The sequence below is a fragment of the Heterodontus francisci genome, chromosome 24 (assembly GCF_036365525.1).
Source record: "Heterodontus francisci isolate sHetFra1 chromosome 24, sHetFra1.hap1, whole genome shotgun sequence".
Taxonomy (NCBI): Eukaryota; Metazoa; Chordata; class Chondrichthyes; order Heterodontiformes; family Heterodontidae; genus Heterodontus; species Heterodontus francisci.
The window spans coordinates 70,745,243-70,760,392 of NC_090394.1; the positions used below are offsets into that span (position 1 = coordinate 70,745,243).

At 42.5% G+C, this 15,150-nt stretch overlaps 1 protein-coding gene across 1 annotated transcript in view; it reads right to left on the reverse strand.

Moving 5' to 3' along the window:
- The window catches only part of tsc2 (TSC complex subunit 2), a 100,906-nt gene that overhangs the window by 21,619 nt on the left and 64,137 nt on the right, over positions 1-15,150 (reverse strand). The gene's annotated exons all lie outside the window — the stretch shown is intronic.

The window sequence follows — 15,150 nt, forward strand, 5'->3', positions numbered from 1 at the left end:
TGATTTCAAGCATGCATCCGGAATGCAGCAGTTTGCATTTTCAGAATTATTGTATTATTGCAGAACTTTGGCCCTTTTCAAAATTGCATAAACTCTTGCACCAATAAAAGGATCAATTTACAACAATGTGTTTTGTTTCAAGCAACAATTTGCCACTTGCCTATTTTGCAATTCTATTGTGCATTTTTAGAGCAGACTAAAATCTTTGCCTTAGACATTTACAACTATATATTTTAACAAATTATATAACAATTCCAGATTTACTAAATTAAATACAAGGATTTTCATAGAGATTTGTAAACTTGGTCATCTCTTACAGATGACAAACAGGCATAACCCATCAGAAAAATGTAGATATCATAATTAATGCAAGGAGCCAAATGAATATTCTGTTTGAAAGGTAGAATTAAACAGTTTTGATTCATCACACAGTATGGCCTGCCCAGGGTTAATTACATATTACAGCAGGGTTATAAGTACAATCTAACCCTCTAAATTCAAAGAAATTAAGTCATAATTCAAATTTTTTAAAGCATTAAATCTGCAAAGGAACAACTTCAAAATATCAGGACTAGACTGTATTCAGATCTTCAGTCAGTGGTTGTCTCTCAGCACACACAAAAATAGCTGTGATATTTAGTCATAACTTATATTCACTGTTCCAACTTTGAGGCACATGCTTGTATGAGCCAGAGGGAAATCAATTTTCCTAACTATTGACTCTCATGGGTAATGGGCAAGTATCAATCCAGATTCCAGCTGACAGCACAGATGGTACTGAACAGGTAGCATGGGAACTGAAGTTTCACAATGATTCACCACAGAAGGAGCATTGCAACAAACTTGACGCATGTTGTGCGTCATAACCCAACAGGCAAGGATCCAGTCACTGAACATAAAGCAGATACATTCCACAACCCAGCAGGTAGACAAGGTGATATACAAATGATGACATTTCAAATGAGAACGTTTCTTAGTTCCACTTATACTTTAAATTAATATATTGTAGGCAAGTTGTTATTGACAAGTAATATTGAGAAGGCTGCTGCAAAGGTCCGTGTTACACTGCAGCTCAAAGTTTGAAAAAAAGGAGTATGTTTTAATAGAAAAACTAAGTAAAATAATCCACAACTGAAACTTAGGGCAGCAAAAGACTCAGCTTAAAAAAAACCCCACAAACTTGATCCATCATCTTTCATAAAGTCAGCCCTTTAGGACTGAGATGAGGGGAAATTTCTTCACTCAGAGGGTTGTGAATCTTTGGAACTGTACCCCAGAGAGCTGTGGATTCTCAGTTGTTGAGCATGCGAGATCAATAGACATTTGGAAACTAAGGGAATCAAGGGATATGAGGATAGGGCTGGAAAGTGGAGTTGAGATGGAAGATCAGCTATGATCTTACTGAACGGCGACGCAGGCTCGAGGGGACATATGGCCTACTCCTGTAGATGTTTTTATATTAATATTTTGCCTATGGCAACTTAACTTCTCGGTTAGATTTTTGACAGACAAGGAAGTCAAAGGTTATGAGGGGCAGAGGCGAAAGTGGAGTCGAGACCACAATCAGATCAGCCATGATCTTATCGAATGGTGGAGCAGGCTCGAAGGGCCAAATGGCCTACTCCTGCTCCTATGTTTCTATTAGTGCAACATGTTCATAAAACTGGTATAAAGTGTCAAAACCCAAGGCCATGGTAATTGCCAGTTACATATTTTTAAACAACTTCCATTAGGGATTCATTGCCATTTTTCAGAAAGCTGCAAATAAAAGCCAATTTACACACTGGACAAGGATTACGGGCATATTTAAATTTTAATGGGTACCAGTTTATCAAAATTGCAAAAATAAATGAGCTGGTCAGGGCAGAAGCGGTGGAGAGATAAAAGCTCAATCATCAGAAGGAACAGAGTATTTGGAAGATATCCCAAGTCTCTACAAGAGATGGATTACAGAAAATCATTATACACTTAGGCAGAACCAGAGGGCAAAGTATGCAATTCAGCAGTCAAGAGATAAAGATCCATCACCACAGCACAGATGTGGTATATTTTTAAATCAGGGACTGAAGATACCCTGTTACTGGATCGACTTCAATTAGCTTCCCCAACTGTATTTATAACAAGACCATCCATTGGGAGTAAAAGTCTTGCCTCAGAAGCAAACTCAGTTAATATTTATCAACTAAACTTGCATTACCTTTTCACAATGATCAAACATTGATTTAATTCGACTAGTTTTGTAATATACGGAGGAACTGAATCATGAATTTAGGTTCAATCACTAAGCTCAACTGCATTGCTACAAAAAGGAAGAAAGCGTGGTTACCGGAGAAATTCACAATAGCGTGAATCTCCTTGGGGAAGGAAAGGTAAGCTTTCAGATGGACGTCACACAATCTCCTTTTACTTCATCTGCTAGCTGAATAGTCACTGCCACGTCATTCCGCTAGATTAACCCCAAACTGGATTTTAGCATAAAGTTTTCTTCAAGCTCTGCAGATTCATTCTTGTGCCCTTCATTTGAATAAAAAGAAAGGTTTTGGGAGAGATTCACCAAATGAGTGCCTGCACTCAGCCAGTGAATCAGGTAAAACCAAGTCAGGAAAGACTTTTATGCCTCTGTCCTTTTGTTAGGAATTTTTCCCCCATTTCCTTTCTTTCATACAGTGAAGCATCTCAAATGATATTGCTGCATAACAGCAGAAAAGGCACTGAAAAGACAACAGGGTGGATGCAATAAGAGAACACAACTACTCACAGGACAGTCAGCTCGCATTATGCCTTACTTATCATAAGAGCATGTCTGACTCAAGGATGCTTTAGAACAGATATGATTGGATACTGTTCCTCACCAGTTACTATCTATAATATTTTCCTACATTGTAACAGTGACAACACTTCAAAACGTTCTTGGCTATAAAGCGCTTTGGGACGTCCTGAGTTTGTGAAAGATGCTCTATTAAAGTTCTTTAATACCATAGAACATTTTGGACAAACACACATCCATCATAAAGAATTGGTAAAATCTGCTTATTGAGAATATAGTTGCCTTGACACATAGCCCTCTAATCTCAAGAGCTGGAAACTAAATTCAAGTCCCTGATTGACAACCACTGACGAATCTACATTCCTGAATACAATATTAATCCAGATCAAAATTCCCATAAAGTATTTATTGAAACAGCAATAAGTACTTTAAAAAGCTACCACTACATCATGCAAGCCTCCCAGCATGCAGAAACCCCAGAATGAAACTCTGTTGAGCATAGGTTCTTGTAATGCCTCTACCTGCGGACTGCATGTTCTGAAACACTGATGCTGCGGGATCGGAAGGCCTCGACTGCTGAGAGGTCTTTCATATCTTTAATTTGGGAACTATTCAAGCCTGGTTTTAGGGGCTTTGTGGCTCGCAAGCTACAAGCACCAACCCAAAGACAACGCAGGTGGCAAGGGAGCCATTGGGAGGAGTTGATGGTCAGAGGTCACAGGCCAAGAATGGGGTTCCCAGATAAGTGAAGTGAGGGAAACAAACACCAGCACAGAGAAAGAACAACAAAAGGGGGAAAAAATAAAAACTCGAAAGCATTAAACAAAATCTGAAACATGACAAAATAGCAAATTAGATCAAACACAGTTTATATGCTATAGAACAAAGAAATTCCTGCTACATTACTGATTATAATTGGTAGAACAAGCAATACATAAAAATTAAGGTTGGAATGGCATTTCAGATTTTGACAACACAATTGTGTGGAGGGAGAGAAGAGCTGGTAATACTTTAAGAATAACCTAATGGATAGAGGCTTGCTTCATGGCTAGCTGATAACTGTGTGGAGGTTTAAATTTCAGCATACATAACATAGCTAATGACTTCAGCTTGCAATTTTAATTGTTGAGCCTATAAATAGAACACAGCCCATTTAAAGCCTTCGCTTACGTAATTATTGGAAAGGGAAATGAGTGAAAGTGCCAAATGCTCCCCACAAATTGTGGAACTATGGCCTTTAAGTTGCTCCAGAAGATACTAGAGGTCAAACTGTTAATGCTTGTATAAAGTCAACTTCTCTACGTTAGTGAAGTTGAAACTATTCAAAATATATGGGTTTAAATGATAAAAGCAAACTAGCTAATGTATCTGTTAAAAAAGCAGAGGGCAGATTTTCAACCGAATGCATTGAGTGCCCTTACTCTAGTATTGCTCAGCGCACTGTTACTACTGAGCTGACAGATGGAAACTTAGTTATAATTGTATTCTACTAACCATAATGTTAACTGGACTTCCAATAAGAAACAGTTCAGCGGGAATGCAAGTCTGGATTACTGCCATCAAGTTTCCAGTTTAAAATGCTTTTTTTTTTTAAATCACAACCTTTCAAATGCCCATATTCCAACCTTAAACATCTGTGTATTTGAACGCAAAAACAAAAAAAACACAAACTATGTGTAATCCAGCTATATATACAAAATCGGGAAATAAGAAAAAGTGCAATTGCAATTTGACAAAAATACATAAATACTGAACATCAAAGCAAGATGATGGAAGACCACATTCAGAAAAGACCAGCAGTGAGGTATGGGTGGCTTATTACTGCATCGTTCAGAAACCCCCTGCTAAAATCAACGGCCAACCCTTTAACCTACCGAGATACAAATGATAAAATCAGCATGCTTAGTCGCATCTTCACTAAAACCTCCCAAGAAGCACGCTTTTGCACGCTTCAAGTGGTATGTGCTGCTCCAGTAACATTATTCTGTGGCTAACACAATTTATTTGAGAGTACAGATTACGCAGGGATTACATGGCACATAAATCCAGTCCAGACCAATGGGATTGAAGTCCCCTTGCTCTGTCTGCTGCAAGTAAAACAAGTTCTGGGAATCAAGCCCATACCTGCGGTGCAGAGTACCTCAGCTGTAATGAAAATATAAATTTGCAATCATATTCAGCAAGGCTCCCCCTTACCCCCCAACCAGGTACGTGGAAAGCTGACACTTGTGCTGCAACAGGTACTCTTCCAAAGCACATTATAAGGTCATCGCAAGAGGCAAATGGACTCTACACTTCGCTGGCTGTATTACACAAAACAAGCGAATGTTTGATGATGCTATTAAGCAACAAAACTGGGACGGTGCTCAATTCTCCAACACTTCAGTGCATTCCAACTCCACCCGAAACACGTCTGGATGTCATTAGAATTTCCACGTTAGAGTTATCTTGCAAAGTCAAAGTTGAAATAAAATATCAGCATGACCATCATCAGTGAATCAGGTATACGGCATAATAGGCAATATTTGCCAAACATCAGCTTTCACATTAAAACAGCAGAAAGTGCCAGTTTATGAAATTTCACCAGATATCTTAAAATTCTCATTTCACTTTTACCAGCAAAGTTACTGCATAGTGCACACATCAACACTCAACTTGTTGTTCAACTGGTTTACATTTAGGTCTCAGGTTACCAGACACATGCAATATACCAAAAGTATGCCTCCATTTTTGGAAAATAGCCTACCTTTTGAGAGGTCTTTCACTCAAGCTTGTGCTACGGGCTCGAAAACTACTGGGTTCATGTGTGTCCTCAAATGGTAGCAAGGCATTCGACCTTAGACCCTCGTTTATTAAAACAAACATTAATAAGGTACAGTGGATAACTTATGTTCAGATCCCTATTCCACAGTGAATCAGTATCGAACTAATTTTAAAACATTCATACTGGGAGTGTGGAGCTATAGAAGTTTACTAAAGATAGGGAGACAATAAAGGCTTTTATAAACAGATTATAAATAAAGGGTATGGCTATGGAACAATAGAAGTTTACAGTATAGAAGGAAGCCAGTTGACAAGAGACATTCCCTGGTGCCCTGGCCAACATCACAAAGCAAAAGAACTAACTGCTTATTTATCTTACTGCTCTTTTATAAGACCTTGCTGGGTGCTTGCCTACAAAACAATCACTACACATTTCAAAATTAATCACCTGTGAAGTATTTTGGGACGTCCTGAGAACATAAAAAAGTGCCATACAAATTCAATTTCTTTCAAGGAATTTATGTGAGATCTGCCAGTTACAAAACGCATTATAGATGAAGCCACAATTAATGCTCTCAACAAATGTACGTTGCCTCGCCAACAGCACAAAATGAAGCAGCCTGTTTCTTTTTGAAAGTTGTAGTTCGGTCCGAAGGATTCTAATAATGTGCAAAGCTACTTTCTCAAATCATTTTAGCAATGGCCAGATCTGAAAGGTTTTCCACAATCGCCAACATTAACTTAATAAAACAACCTGAAATACTTTCACTAGTATATAGCACTTTAACAAGTCACCAAGTGTCTCAAAGCACCATACAGTGCATTAGTTGTTGCTATGAGCTGTGATTTAAATATACCTAATGAATAGCCAGCACACTAAGTGACGTATCCATTTGAAAAGAACCAAGATTCTTACTTTTGTAATGTACCGTACAAAGTCTTTTCGGAACACAAGCCGACAGCGAATGAACCACATGGCTATGACGTGGTGTGCTAGAGACACTATGTACTGGTCGAACCTAAGGATGACAGAACAAAAGCAGTACTACTTAAACAGAACGAACAGCTTGAAATTGCAAATTTCCTAAGCTGCATTCTTTGATAGGGCTGTAACATCTATCTTAGTACCCCAAGAAAATGTGAAGAACTAAACCCAAGTTTACTAAGGTAGTTGCTATTGTAATTCTGCTTTATATAGATGATTTAAAATACCAAGTTAAAAGCTACATCCAAGAGCATGACTTTTGTAAAAAAAAAAGACTTTGAAACTTAGACTTTCTAAAAAGAATTGAGAAAAGTAAACACTCACTTGAAAGGGTTTGTGTAAGGTAACGAGATAGCAAATACACTGACATACTGCTCTGCCACAAAGTTGGCATACAGAGGAGGAAGTCTCACCAAGGCTGTAAGAGAACACATGTTTTAAAATCGCTTATGCCATGACAGATTTGCATTCCAAGAAAACAGCTATATATTTTAACTAGACTTCCCTGTTGGAATTTAGGAGGATTTGGTGAGTTGCTATCAAATAAACCACACAACAGGCACTTTAGGGGTACAGGATATCTTGCTGCACTGCCCAGCACTGAGCAGGAAGTTGCAGGTTAATTGCAACTGGTGTGAGTAATGTTGCCAGTTTGCCTGATGGGAGTATAGTCAACCTGCTGATAGTTGTCTGCTGGGAAGACCACGATGAGGTGGCATTGCCTGACACCAAGAGCAGGGTGGAGGGATTGCAGGTCCATGGCTCAATCTGTGTGCCTTTTCCACATCTACTGTTGTAATAAATATACCCGTGGATATCCCCAGGAGTGCAACTCCCAGGAACCACCAAGGCTTTAACCAAAGGAATTCCCATACCAACATTCTCTCACCTCCCCCTATGCATGGGTGAAAGTGCATTTCTGCTGTTTTTCTGTGTGCTTCTTTAAGCAGAGGACTTCCCAAGATCTATCAAGTGGTCATTCACCCCTACTTCCACAAAGCATGCAAGAATCCATCTGAAGTTCTTGGCCCAATTTCCAACTTTGATGCTTAGGAATACACTTTCCTCGAGCATTCCCAATGAAGCTACAATTGCAAAACCAACCACAGGTCTAGGCCTCCAACAAGCAAAAATTTTGCAGCCTACTCCCTCCCAATTTCTGTGGACTTTGCATAGACCAGTCCCTCCAATTCCACTGTACTTTTTCCATAGCCCAATCTCTCCTAAACACAGTTTCTTATACAACCCCTCCAGCTCTGCTTTTTTTCTGCTGTCTGCTGCCTCCTAATTGCTCTGTGCCATTTCCCCATAGTACAATGTCAAAAATGTTAGAAACACTGGAGCAAGAAAAAGGAAAAAAAACAGGAGAAAGGGGATAAAAGGGAAAGTGAAATGTAAAGGAGCAGAGTGTAGTGAAGGACAAGTGAAAGGACACACGCACGCACACACACATAGACAGCATCAGTCCCCTAACAGAAACAGTCAAATAGGAGGAAGGATGCAGAGGTAGGAGAGAACAACTGTTCTGGGGGAAGAGAAGAATGCGCAGACACAGGGGAGGCCTGTCTGCCACTGCTGGGATTGGTAGCTGTTGCAGCGTAGCAGATCTGCATCATAAATTGCAAGGGAAATCATGTTTGACAAACCTGTTAAGAGTTTTTGAGGATGTAACTAGCAGAGTAGATAAGGGGGAACCAGTGGATATGGTATATTTGAATTTTCAGAAGGCTTAAGATAAAGTCACACAGGTTAGTAAGCAAAATTAGAGCACATGGGATTGGAGAGAATATACTGGCATGGATTGAGAATTGGTTAACAGGCAGAAAACAGAGAGAGGAGGAGTAAATGGGTCATTCTCAGGTTGGCAGGCTGTGATGAGTGGGGTACTGCAAGGATCAGTGCTTGGGCCCCAGCTGTTCACAATATACATCAATGATTTGGATGTAGGGACCAAATGAAATATTTCTAAGTTTGCTGATGACACAAAACTAGGAGGGAATGAGAGTTGGGAGGAGAATGCAAAAAGGCTTCAAGTGGGATTTAGATAGGTTAAGTGAGTGGGCAAGAACATGGCAGATAGAATATAATGTGGAAAAATGGGAAGTTTACCAACATTGGCTGGAAAAACAGAAATGCAGAGTATTTCTTAAATGGGGAAAGATTGGGAAGTGTTGATGTCTAAAGGAACCTCGGTGTCCTTGTTCATAAGTCACTGAAAGCTTAACATGCAGGTAGGTGCAAGCAATTAGGAAAGCAAATGGTATGTTGGCCTTTATTGCAACAGGATTTGAGTACAGGAGTAAAGAAGTCTTGCTGCAATTGTATAGAGCCTTGGCGAAACTGCACCTCGAGTATTGTGTACAGTTGTGGCCTCCTTATCTAAGGAAGGATATACTTGTCATCGAGGAAGTGCAGAGGTTCACCAGACTGACTCATTAGTAGCATCCCCAATATCGAACACCTGTTCCTGCTGGGGGACTTTAACGCCAGGGTTGGGGCCGACCATGACTCATGGCCCTCCTGCCTTGGGCGCTATGGCATTGGAAGGATGAATGAGAATGGACAGAGACTACTTGAGTTGTGTACTTATCATAACCTCTGCATCACCAACTCGTTCTCTCATACTAAACCCTGTCACCAGGTTTCTTGGAGGCACCCAAAATCAAGTCGTTGGCACCAGCTGGACCTCATCGTCACAAGGCGATCCTCTTTAAACAGCGTTCAAATCACACGCAGCTTCTACAGTGCGGACTGCGACACCGACCACTCCCTGGTTTGCAGCAAAGTTAGACTCAAACCAAAGAAGCTGCATCACTCCAAGCAGCTGGGTCGCCCGCGCATCAACACTCGCAGAATTTCTCATCCACAGCTATTACATAAGTTTCTAAATTCACTTGAAAAAGCCCTTCAAAACACTCCTGCAGGGGATGCAGAGACCAAGTGGGCCCACATCAGAAACGCCATCTATGACTCAGCAATGACCACCTAAGGCAAGCATGTGAAGCGGAATGCAGACTGGTTTCAATCTCACTTTGAAGAGCTGGAACCTGTCATAGCCGCTAAGCGCATTGCACTGCTGAACTACAAGAAAGCCCCCAGCGAGTTAACATCCGTAGCACTTAAAGCAGCCGGAAGCGCTGCACAAAGAACAGCCAGGCACTGTGCAAATGACTACTGGCAACACCTATGCAGTTATATTCAGCTGGCCTCTGACACCAGAAACATCAGAGGAATCTATGATGGCATTAAGAGAGCTTTTGGGCCAAACATCAAGAAGATCGCCCTCCTCAAATCTAAATCAGGGGACACAATCACTGACCAACGCAAGCAAATGGACCGCTGGGTGGAGCATTACCTAGAACTGTACTCCAGGGAAAATGTTGTCACTGAGACCGCCCTCAATGCAGCCCAGTCTCTGCCAGTCATGGATGAGCTGGACGTACAACCAAGAAAATCGGAACTCAGCGATGCCATTGATTCTCCAGCCAGCGCAAAAGCCCCTGGGAAGGAAGGCCTGAAATTATCAGGAGTACCAAGCCTGCTATACTTTCAGCACTCCATGAACTGCTTTGACTGTGCTGGGATGAGGGAGCAGTACCACAGGACATGCACGATGCCAATATCATCATCCTCTACAAGAACAAGGGTGACTGCGGTGACTGCAACAACTACCATGGAATCTCCCTGCTCAGCATAGTGGGGAAAGTCTTTGCTCGAGTCCCAGAAGCTGGCTGAGCGTGTCTATCCTGAGGCACAGTGTGGCTTTCGAGCAGAGAGAGCCACCGTTGACATGCTGTTCTCCCTTTGCCAGCTACAGGAGAAATGCCGTGAACAACAGATGCCCCTCTACGTTGCTTTCATTGATCTCACCAAAGAATTTGACCTCGTCAGCAGACGTGGTCTCTTCAGACTACTAGAAAAGATCGGATGTCCACCAAAGCTACGAAATATCATCACCTCATTTTATGACAATATGAAAGGCACAATTCAGCATAGTGGCGCCTCAGCAGACCCCTTTCCTATCCTGAGTGGCGTGAAACAGGGCTGTGTTCTCGCACCTACACTGTTTGGGATCTTCTTCTCCCTGCTGCTCTCACATGCGTTCAAGTCTTCAGAAGGAATTTTCCTCCACACAAGATCAGATGGCAGGTTGTTCAACCTTGCCCGTCTAAGAGCTAAGACCAAAGTACGGAAAGTCCTCATCAGGGAACTCCTCTTTGCTGACGATGCTGCATTAACATCTCACACTGAAGAGTGTCTGCAGAGACTCATCGACAGGATTGCGGCTGCCTGCAACGAATTTGGCCTAACCATCAGCCTCAAGAAAACGATCATGAGACAGGACGTTAGAAATGCTCCAACCATCAATATCGGCGACCGCGCTCTGGAAGTCGTTCAAGAGTTCACCTACCTAGGCTCAACTATCACCAGTAACCTGTCTCTCGATGCAGAAATTAACAAGCGCATGGGAAAGGCTTCCACTGCTATGTCCAGACGGGCCAAGAGAATGTGGGAAAATGGTACACTGACACGGAACACAAAAGTCCAAGTGTATCAAGCCTGTGTCCTCAGTACCTTGCTCTATGGCAGCGAAGCCTAGACAACGCATGTCAGCAAAGAGCGACGTCTCAATTCATTCCATCTTTGCTGCCTCCGGAGAATCCTTGGCATCAGGTGACAGGACCGTATCTCCAACGCAGAAGTCCTTGAAGCGCCCAACATCCCCAGCAAAAACACCCGACTGAGCCAGCGGCGCTTGAGGTGGCTTAGCCATGTGAGCCGCGTGGAAGATGGCAGGATCCCCAAGGACACACTGTACAGCGAGCTCATCACTGGTATCAGACCCACCGGCCGTCCATATCTCCGCTTTAAAGACATCTGCAAATACGACATGAAGTCCTGTGACATTGATCACAAGTCATGGGAGTCAGTTGCCAGTGATCACCAGAGCTGGCGGGCAGCCATAAAGGCGGGGCTAAAGTGTGGCGAGTCGAAGAGACTTAGCAGTTGGCAGGAAAAAAGGCAGAAGCGCAAGGGGGGAGCCAACTGTGTAACAGCCCTGACAACCAACTTTATCTGTAGCACCTGTGGAAGAGTCTGTCACTCTTGAATTGGCCTTTATAGCCACTCCAGGCGCTGCTCCACACACCACTGACCACCTCCAGGCGCTTACCCATTGTCTCTCGAGACAAGGAGGCCAAAGAAGGAGGAGATCTAAGGAAGGATATACTTGTCATCGAGGAAGTGCAACAGAGGTTCACCAGACTGATTCCTGGGATGGCAGGGTTGACCTTTGAAGACAGATTGAGGAGACTGGGCCTGTATTCTCTAGAGTTTACAAGAATGTGATCTAACTGAAGCATACAAAATTCTTAGAGCTCAACAGGGTTGATGCAGGAAGGATGCTTTCCCTAGCTGGTGGGTCTAGAATCAGAAGAGACAATCTCAGAATAAGAGGTAGGCCATTTAGGACGGAGATGAGGAGGAATTTCTTCACTCAAGAAGGTGGTGAATCTTTGGAATTCTCTACCCCAGAGAGCTGTGGAGGCTCAGTCATTCAGTATGTTGAAGACAGAGATTGACAGATTTCTAGATATTAAAGATATATGGGGATAGTGAGGGAAAATGGCAGAGCTAGATCAGTCATGATCTGGTTGAATGGGGAGCAGGCTCGAGGGGCTGGATGGCCTACTCCTGCTCCTATTTCCTATGCTCCCCAACTCGTCAACAGTCACACCACAGAAGAACCACCAAGAGAACCAAACAATCTTACTTGATAAAAATTCCAGCATGGGGATAGCCATGGTGAGCGTGGCAGAGATGTGTGTCAGTTTGAGAATAATGCCCGGAAGCAGTTTAACCATGATGTCTGGCATTTCGATGATGCACATGGTTAGTGTTACCACACACTGTTTGGCACAACGGTAGATCAGCCCAGTATCAAGGCAGTGAACAAATTCACGCTATTCAAAATATAAAGAAAAAAGATGGATATTAAGACAATGCATTTAAGTTATTCAGGGATCTTAACCAGAATTATGTTCATACAGAAAACAAAATCACTCAATTTTATTATAAAAGCAAAATACTGCGGATGCTGGAAATCTGAAATAAAAAGAAGAAATGCTGGAACCACTCAGCAGGTCTGGCAGCATCTGTGGAAAGAGAAGCAGAGTTAACGTTTCAGGTCTGATGAAGGGTCACTGACCCGAAACGTTAACTCTGCTTCTCTTTCCACAGATGCTGCCAGACCTGCTGAGTGGTTCCAGCATTTCTTGTTTTTATTTCACTCAATTTTATTCATGCTTGTCTCATCAAATCACTCCATTTAAAACTAAATTGCAGATTGCAGCAGACTCGAGGACTATTACAAGTTTAGGGTCTGCCTTAGATAATCTCAGGTGCTTTCACAGACTGTCTGAGCTTCTTACATTTAGAGGAAGTAATGACACCACTTAACAAAACTCTAATTAGACCAAACTATCAGATTAATTGCTGGTGCAAAATGTTTGATAATTCTGGTGGAAGAATGACCACTTGTGCCTTCAATGCTCAGACTTCAATTCAGGGAGCCATATATATCAGTTCCGAAGAAGGGTCACTGACCCGAAACGTTAACTCTGCTTCTCTTTCCACAGATGCTGCCAGACCTGCTGAGTGATTCCAGCATTTCTTGTTTTTGTTTCAGATTTAAAGCATCCGCAGTATTTTGCTTTTATTTATCAATTCGCCTGCTTGACCACCCATTCCCCACATCCATATCCCATTCGTTATAAGCATTCCCTCCTTTTGTTCTTTAGAACCTTCCTCCTGAGATCTATGCCTGGCCTAAAGAATTGCACCCTCAATATGGGCAGATATTGTAGAATTCTGCTCTGGGTGTTAAAGGCCTGCTCAGGTCAGGAAAAAAAAAAACCCGACCTGAAGCAGACAGAAACACATCGGACCCCAGCCCGACCAGAGTCCCTCCATTTTTTCCCTCCATTTTTTCCCACGCTCCACCCAACCTGGCCACTGGAATGTTCACCTTACCTATCTTCAGATTCCGAATCGGTTTCCTTTTAAACAACCTTTCAAGTCCAATTAATACTGTGTCCCCCCGACCCGGCCCCGGCAGCTAGAGCCGGAAGTGCGACACGACCCGAACTGAACCCGATACATGTCGTCGGGTCCCATCGGGTAGCAGGCCTTTACTGGATGTTAACTACTTTTTATTTACCTGTTTAGTCTGGTCCAAGTAAACATGGTATGAGGTGATAACTGTCAGCACTGGGACAACAGCCAACTGTACATCAGTGCGAGAGAAACCATCAGGTGTATTCCTCAACCTCTCTGCCAGCTGACGGTCTGTAACCTAGAAAAGGAACAGCAGACATTTGAAATGACTCAAGACAGACAATAAGCAGCCAGCTCAAAAAAATTATTTCGAGTACACCAACCGCCCTCTAATACTACTCCAATCCCAGGAGGTTCGGACAGTCCATGTCAGACAATAGCTGCTCAAGCTGGAGATATACATGAGTAAAGTCAGAGATGCCACTTGACCCCTGGACGTGCTCCAAGATTGGCTGAGGCACATGGTGGGGGGGCAAAATATAGGAAGTTGATCAGAATTGCCTGTGTCTGTGGAACCCAAACCAGAAAGAAAAAAAAATACAGTGTGACATTACATAGATGACAAAATTGTTTTTACTTTACCATGGTACAGAGGGCAGAGCAGAGTTGGTCTATGCTGCATGGAGAGGTCAGAATGAGTCCCTTATACTTCAACAATTCAGGCAGTTTATCCAATACAAGTTTCAGCACCTTCCAATCTGTCTCCTTTATTAGGGTACAAAAGCGCACACACAAAAAAAAGGGAAAGATACATATAAACAAATATACGTCAAGTTGCAAATGTCACATAGAGATGCTCAATCATTCCAAACATTTGGTATAGTTTTTCCAGCATCCAAGAAACCTCCATGAAATGTAACTTTGAGAAACTGAATTGATTTTTTAAAAGAGTTGTTCAAAATTATGAAGAATTTTGATAGCTTAGGGAGAGAAATGGTTTCCACTGACAGTAACCAGAAGGCACACATTTAAGTTAATTGGCAAAAAGAACCAGAGAGGAGAAACTGCAGCGAGTTATGATGATCTAGAATGCACTGCCAAAAAGGGCAGTGGAAGCAGGATAAATACTTGAAGGGCTTTGGAGAAAGTGCAGGGGAAGTGGGAATAGTTGGACAGCTCTTTCAAAGCACCATACGAATTAGGATCAGGAGCAGGCCATTCAGCCTCTACGAGCCTGTTACACCATTTAATATTATTGCCAGGGAAAGAAAGCCCGCCCCCTCAACATGACGGGGGGGGGGGGGGGGGGGGGGGGGGGGAGACAGCCTGAGCTATTTAAATGAGCCGCCATTTTTTGAACTCGCTGCCGAGATCGGCTGTGGGCTCTTGAAATCCAGCCCCGTGGCTGATCTGATTGTGGCCTCAACTCCACTTTCCTGCTTACCCCCGATACCCTTTGACTCCCTTGTTAGTCAAGAATTTATCCAGCTCTGCCTTAAAAATATTCAATGACCCTGCCTCCACTGCTCTCTGGGGAGAAGAGTTCCAAAGACTCACAACCCTCAGAAAAAATTTCTCC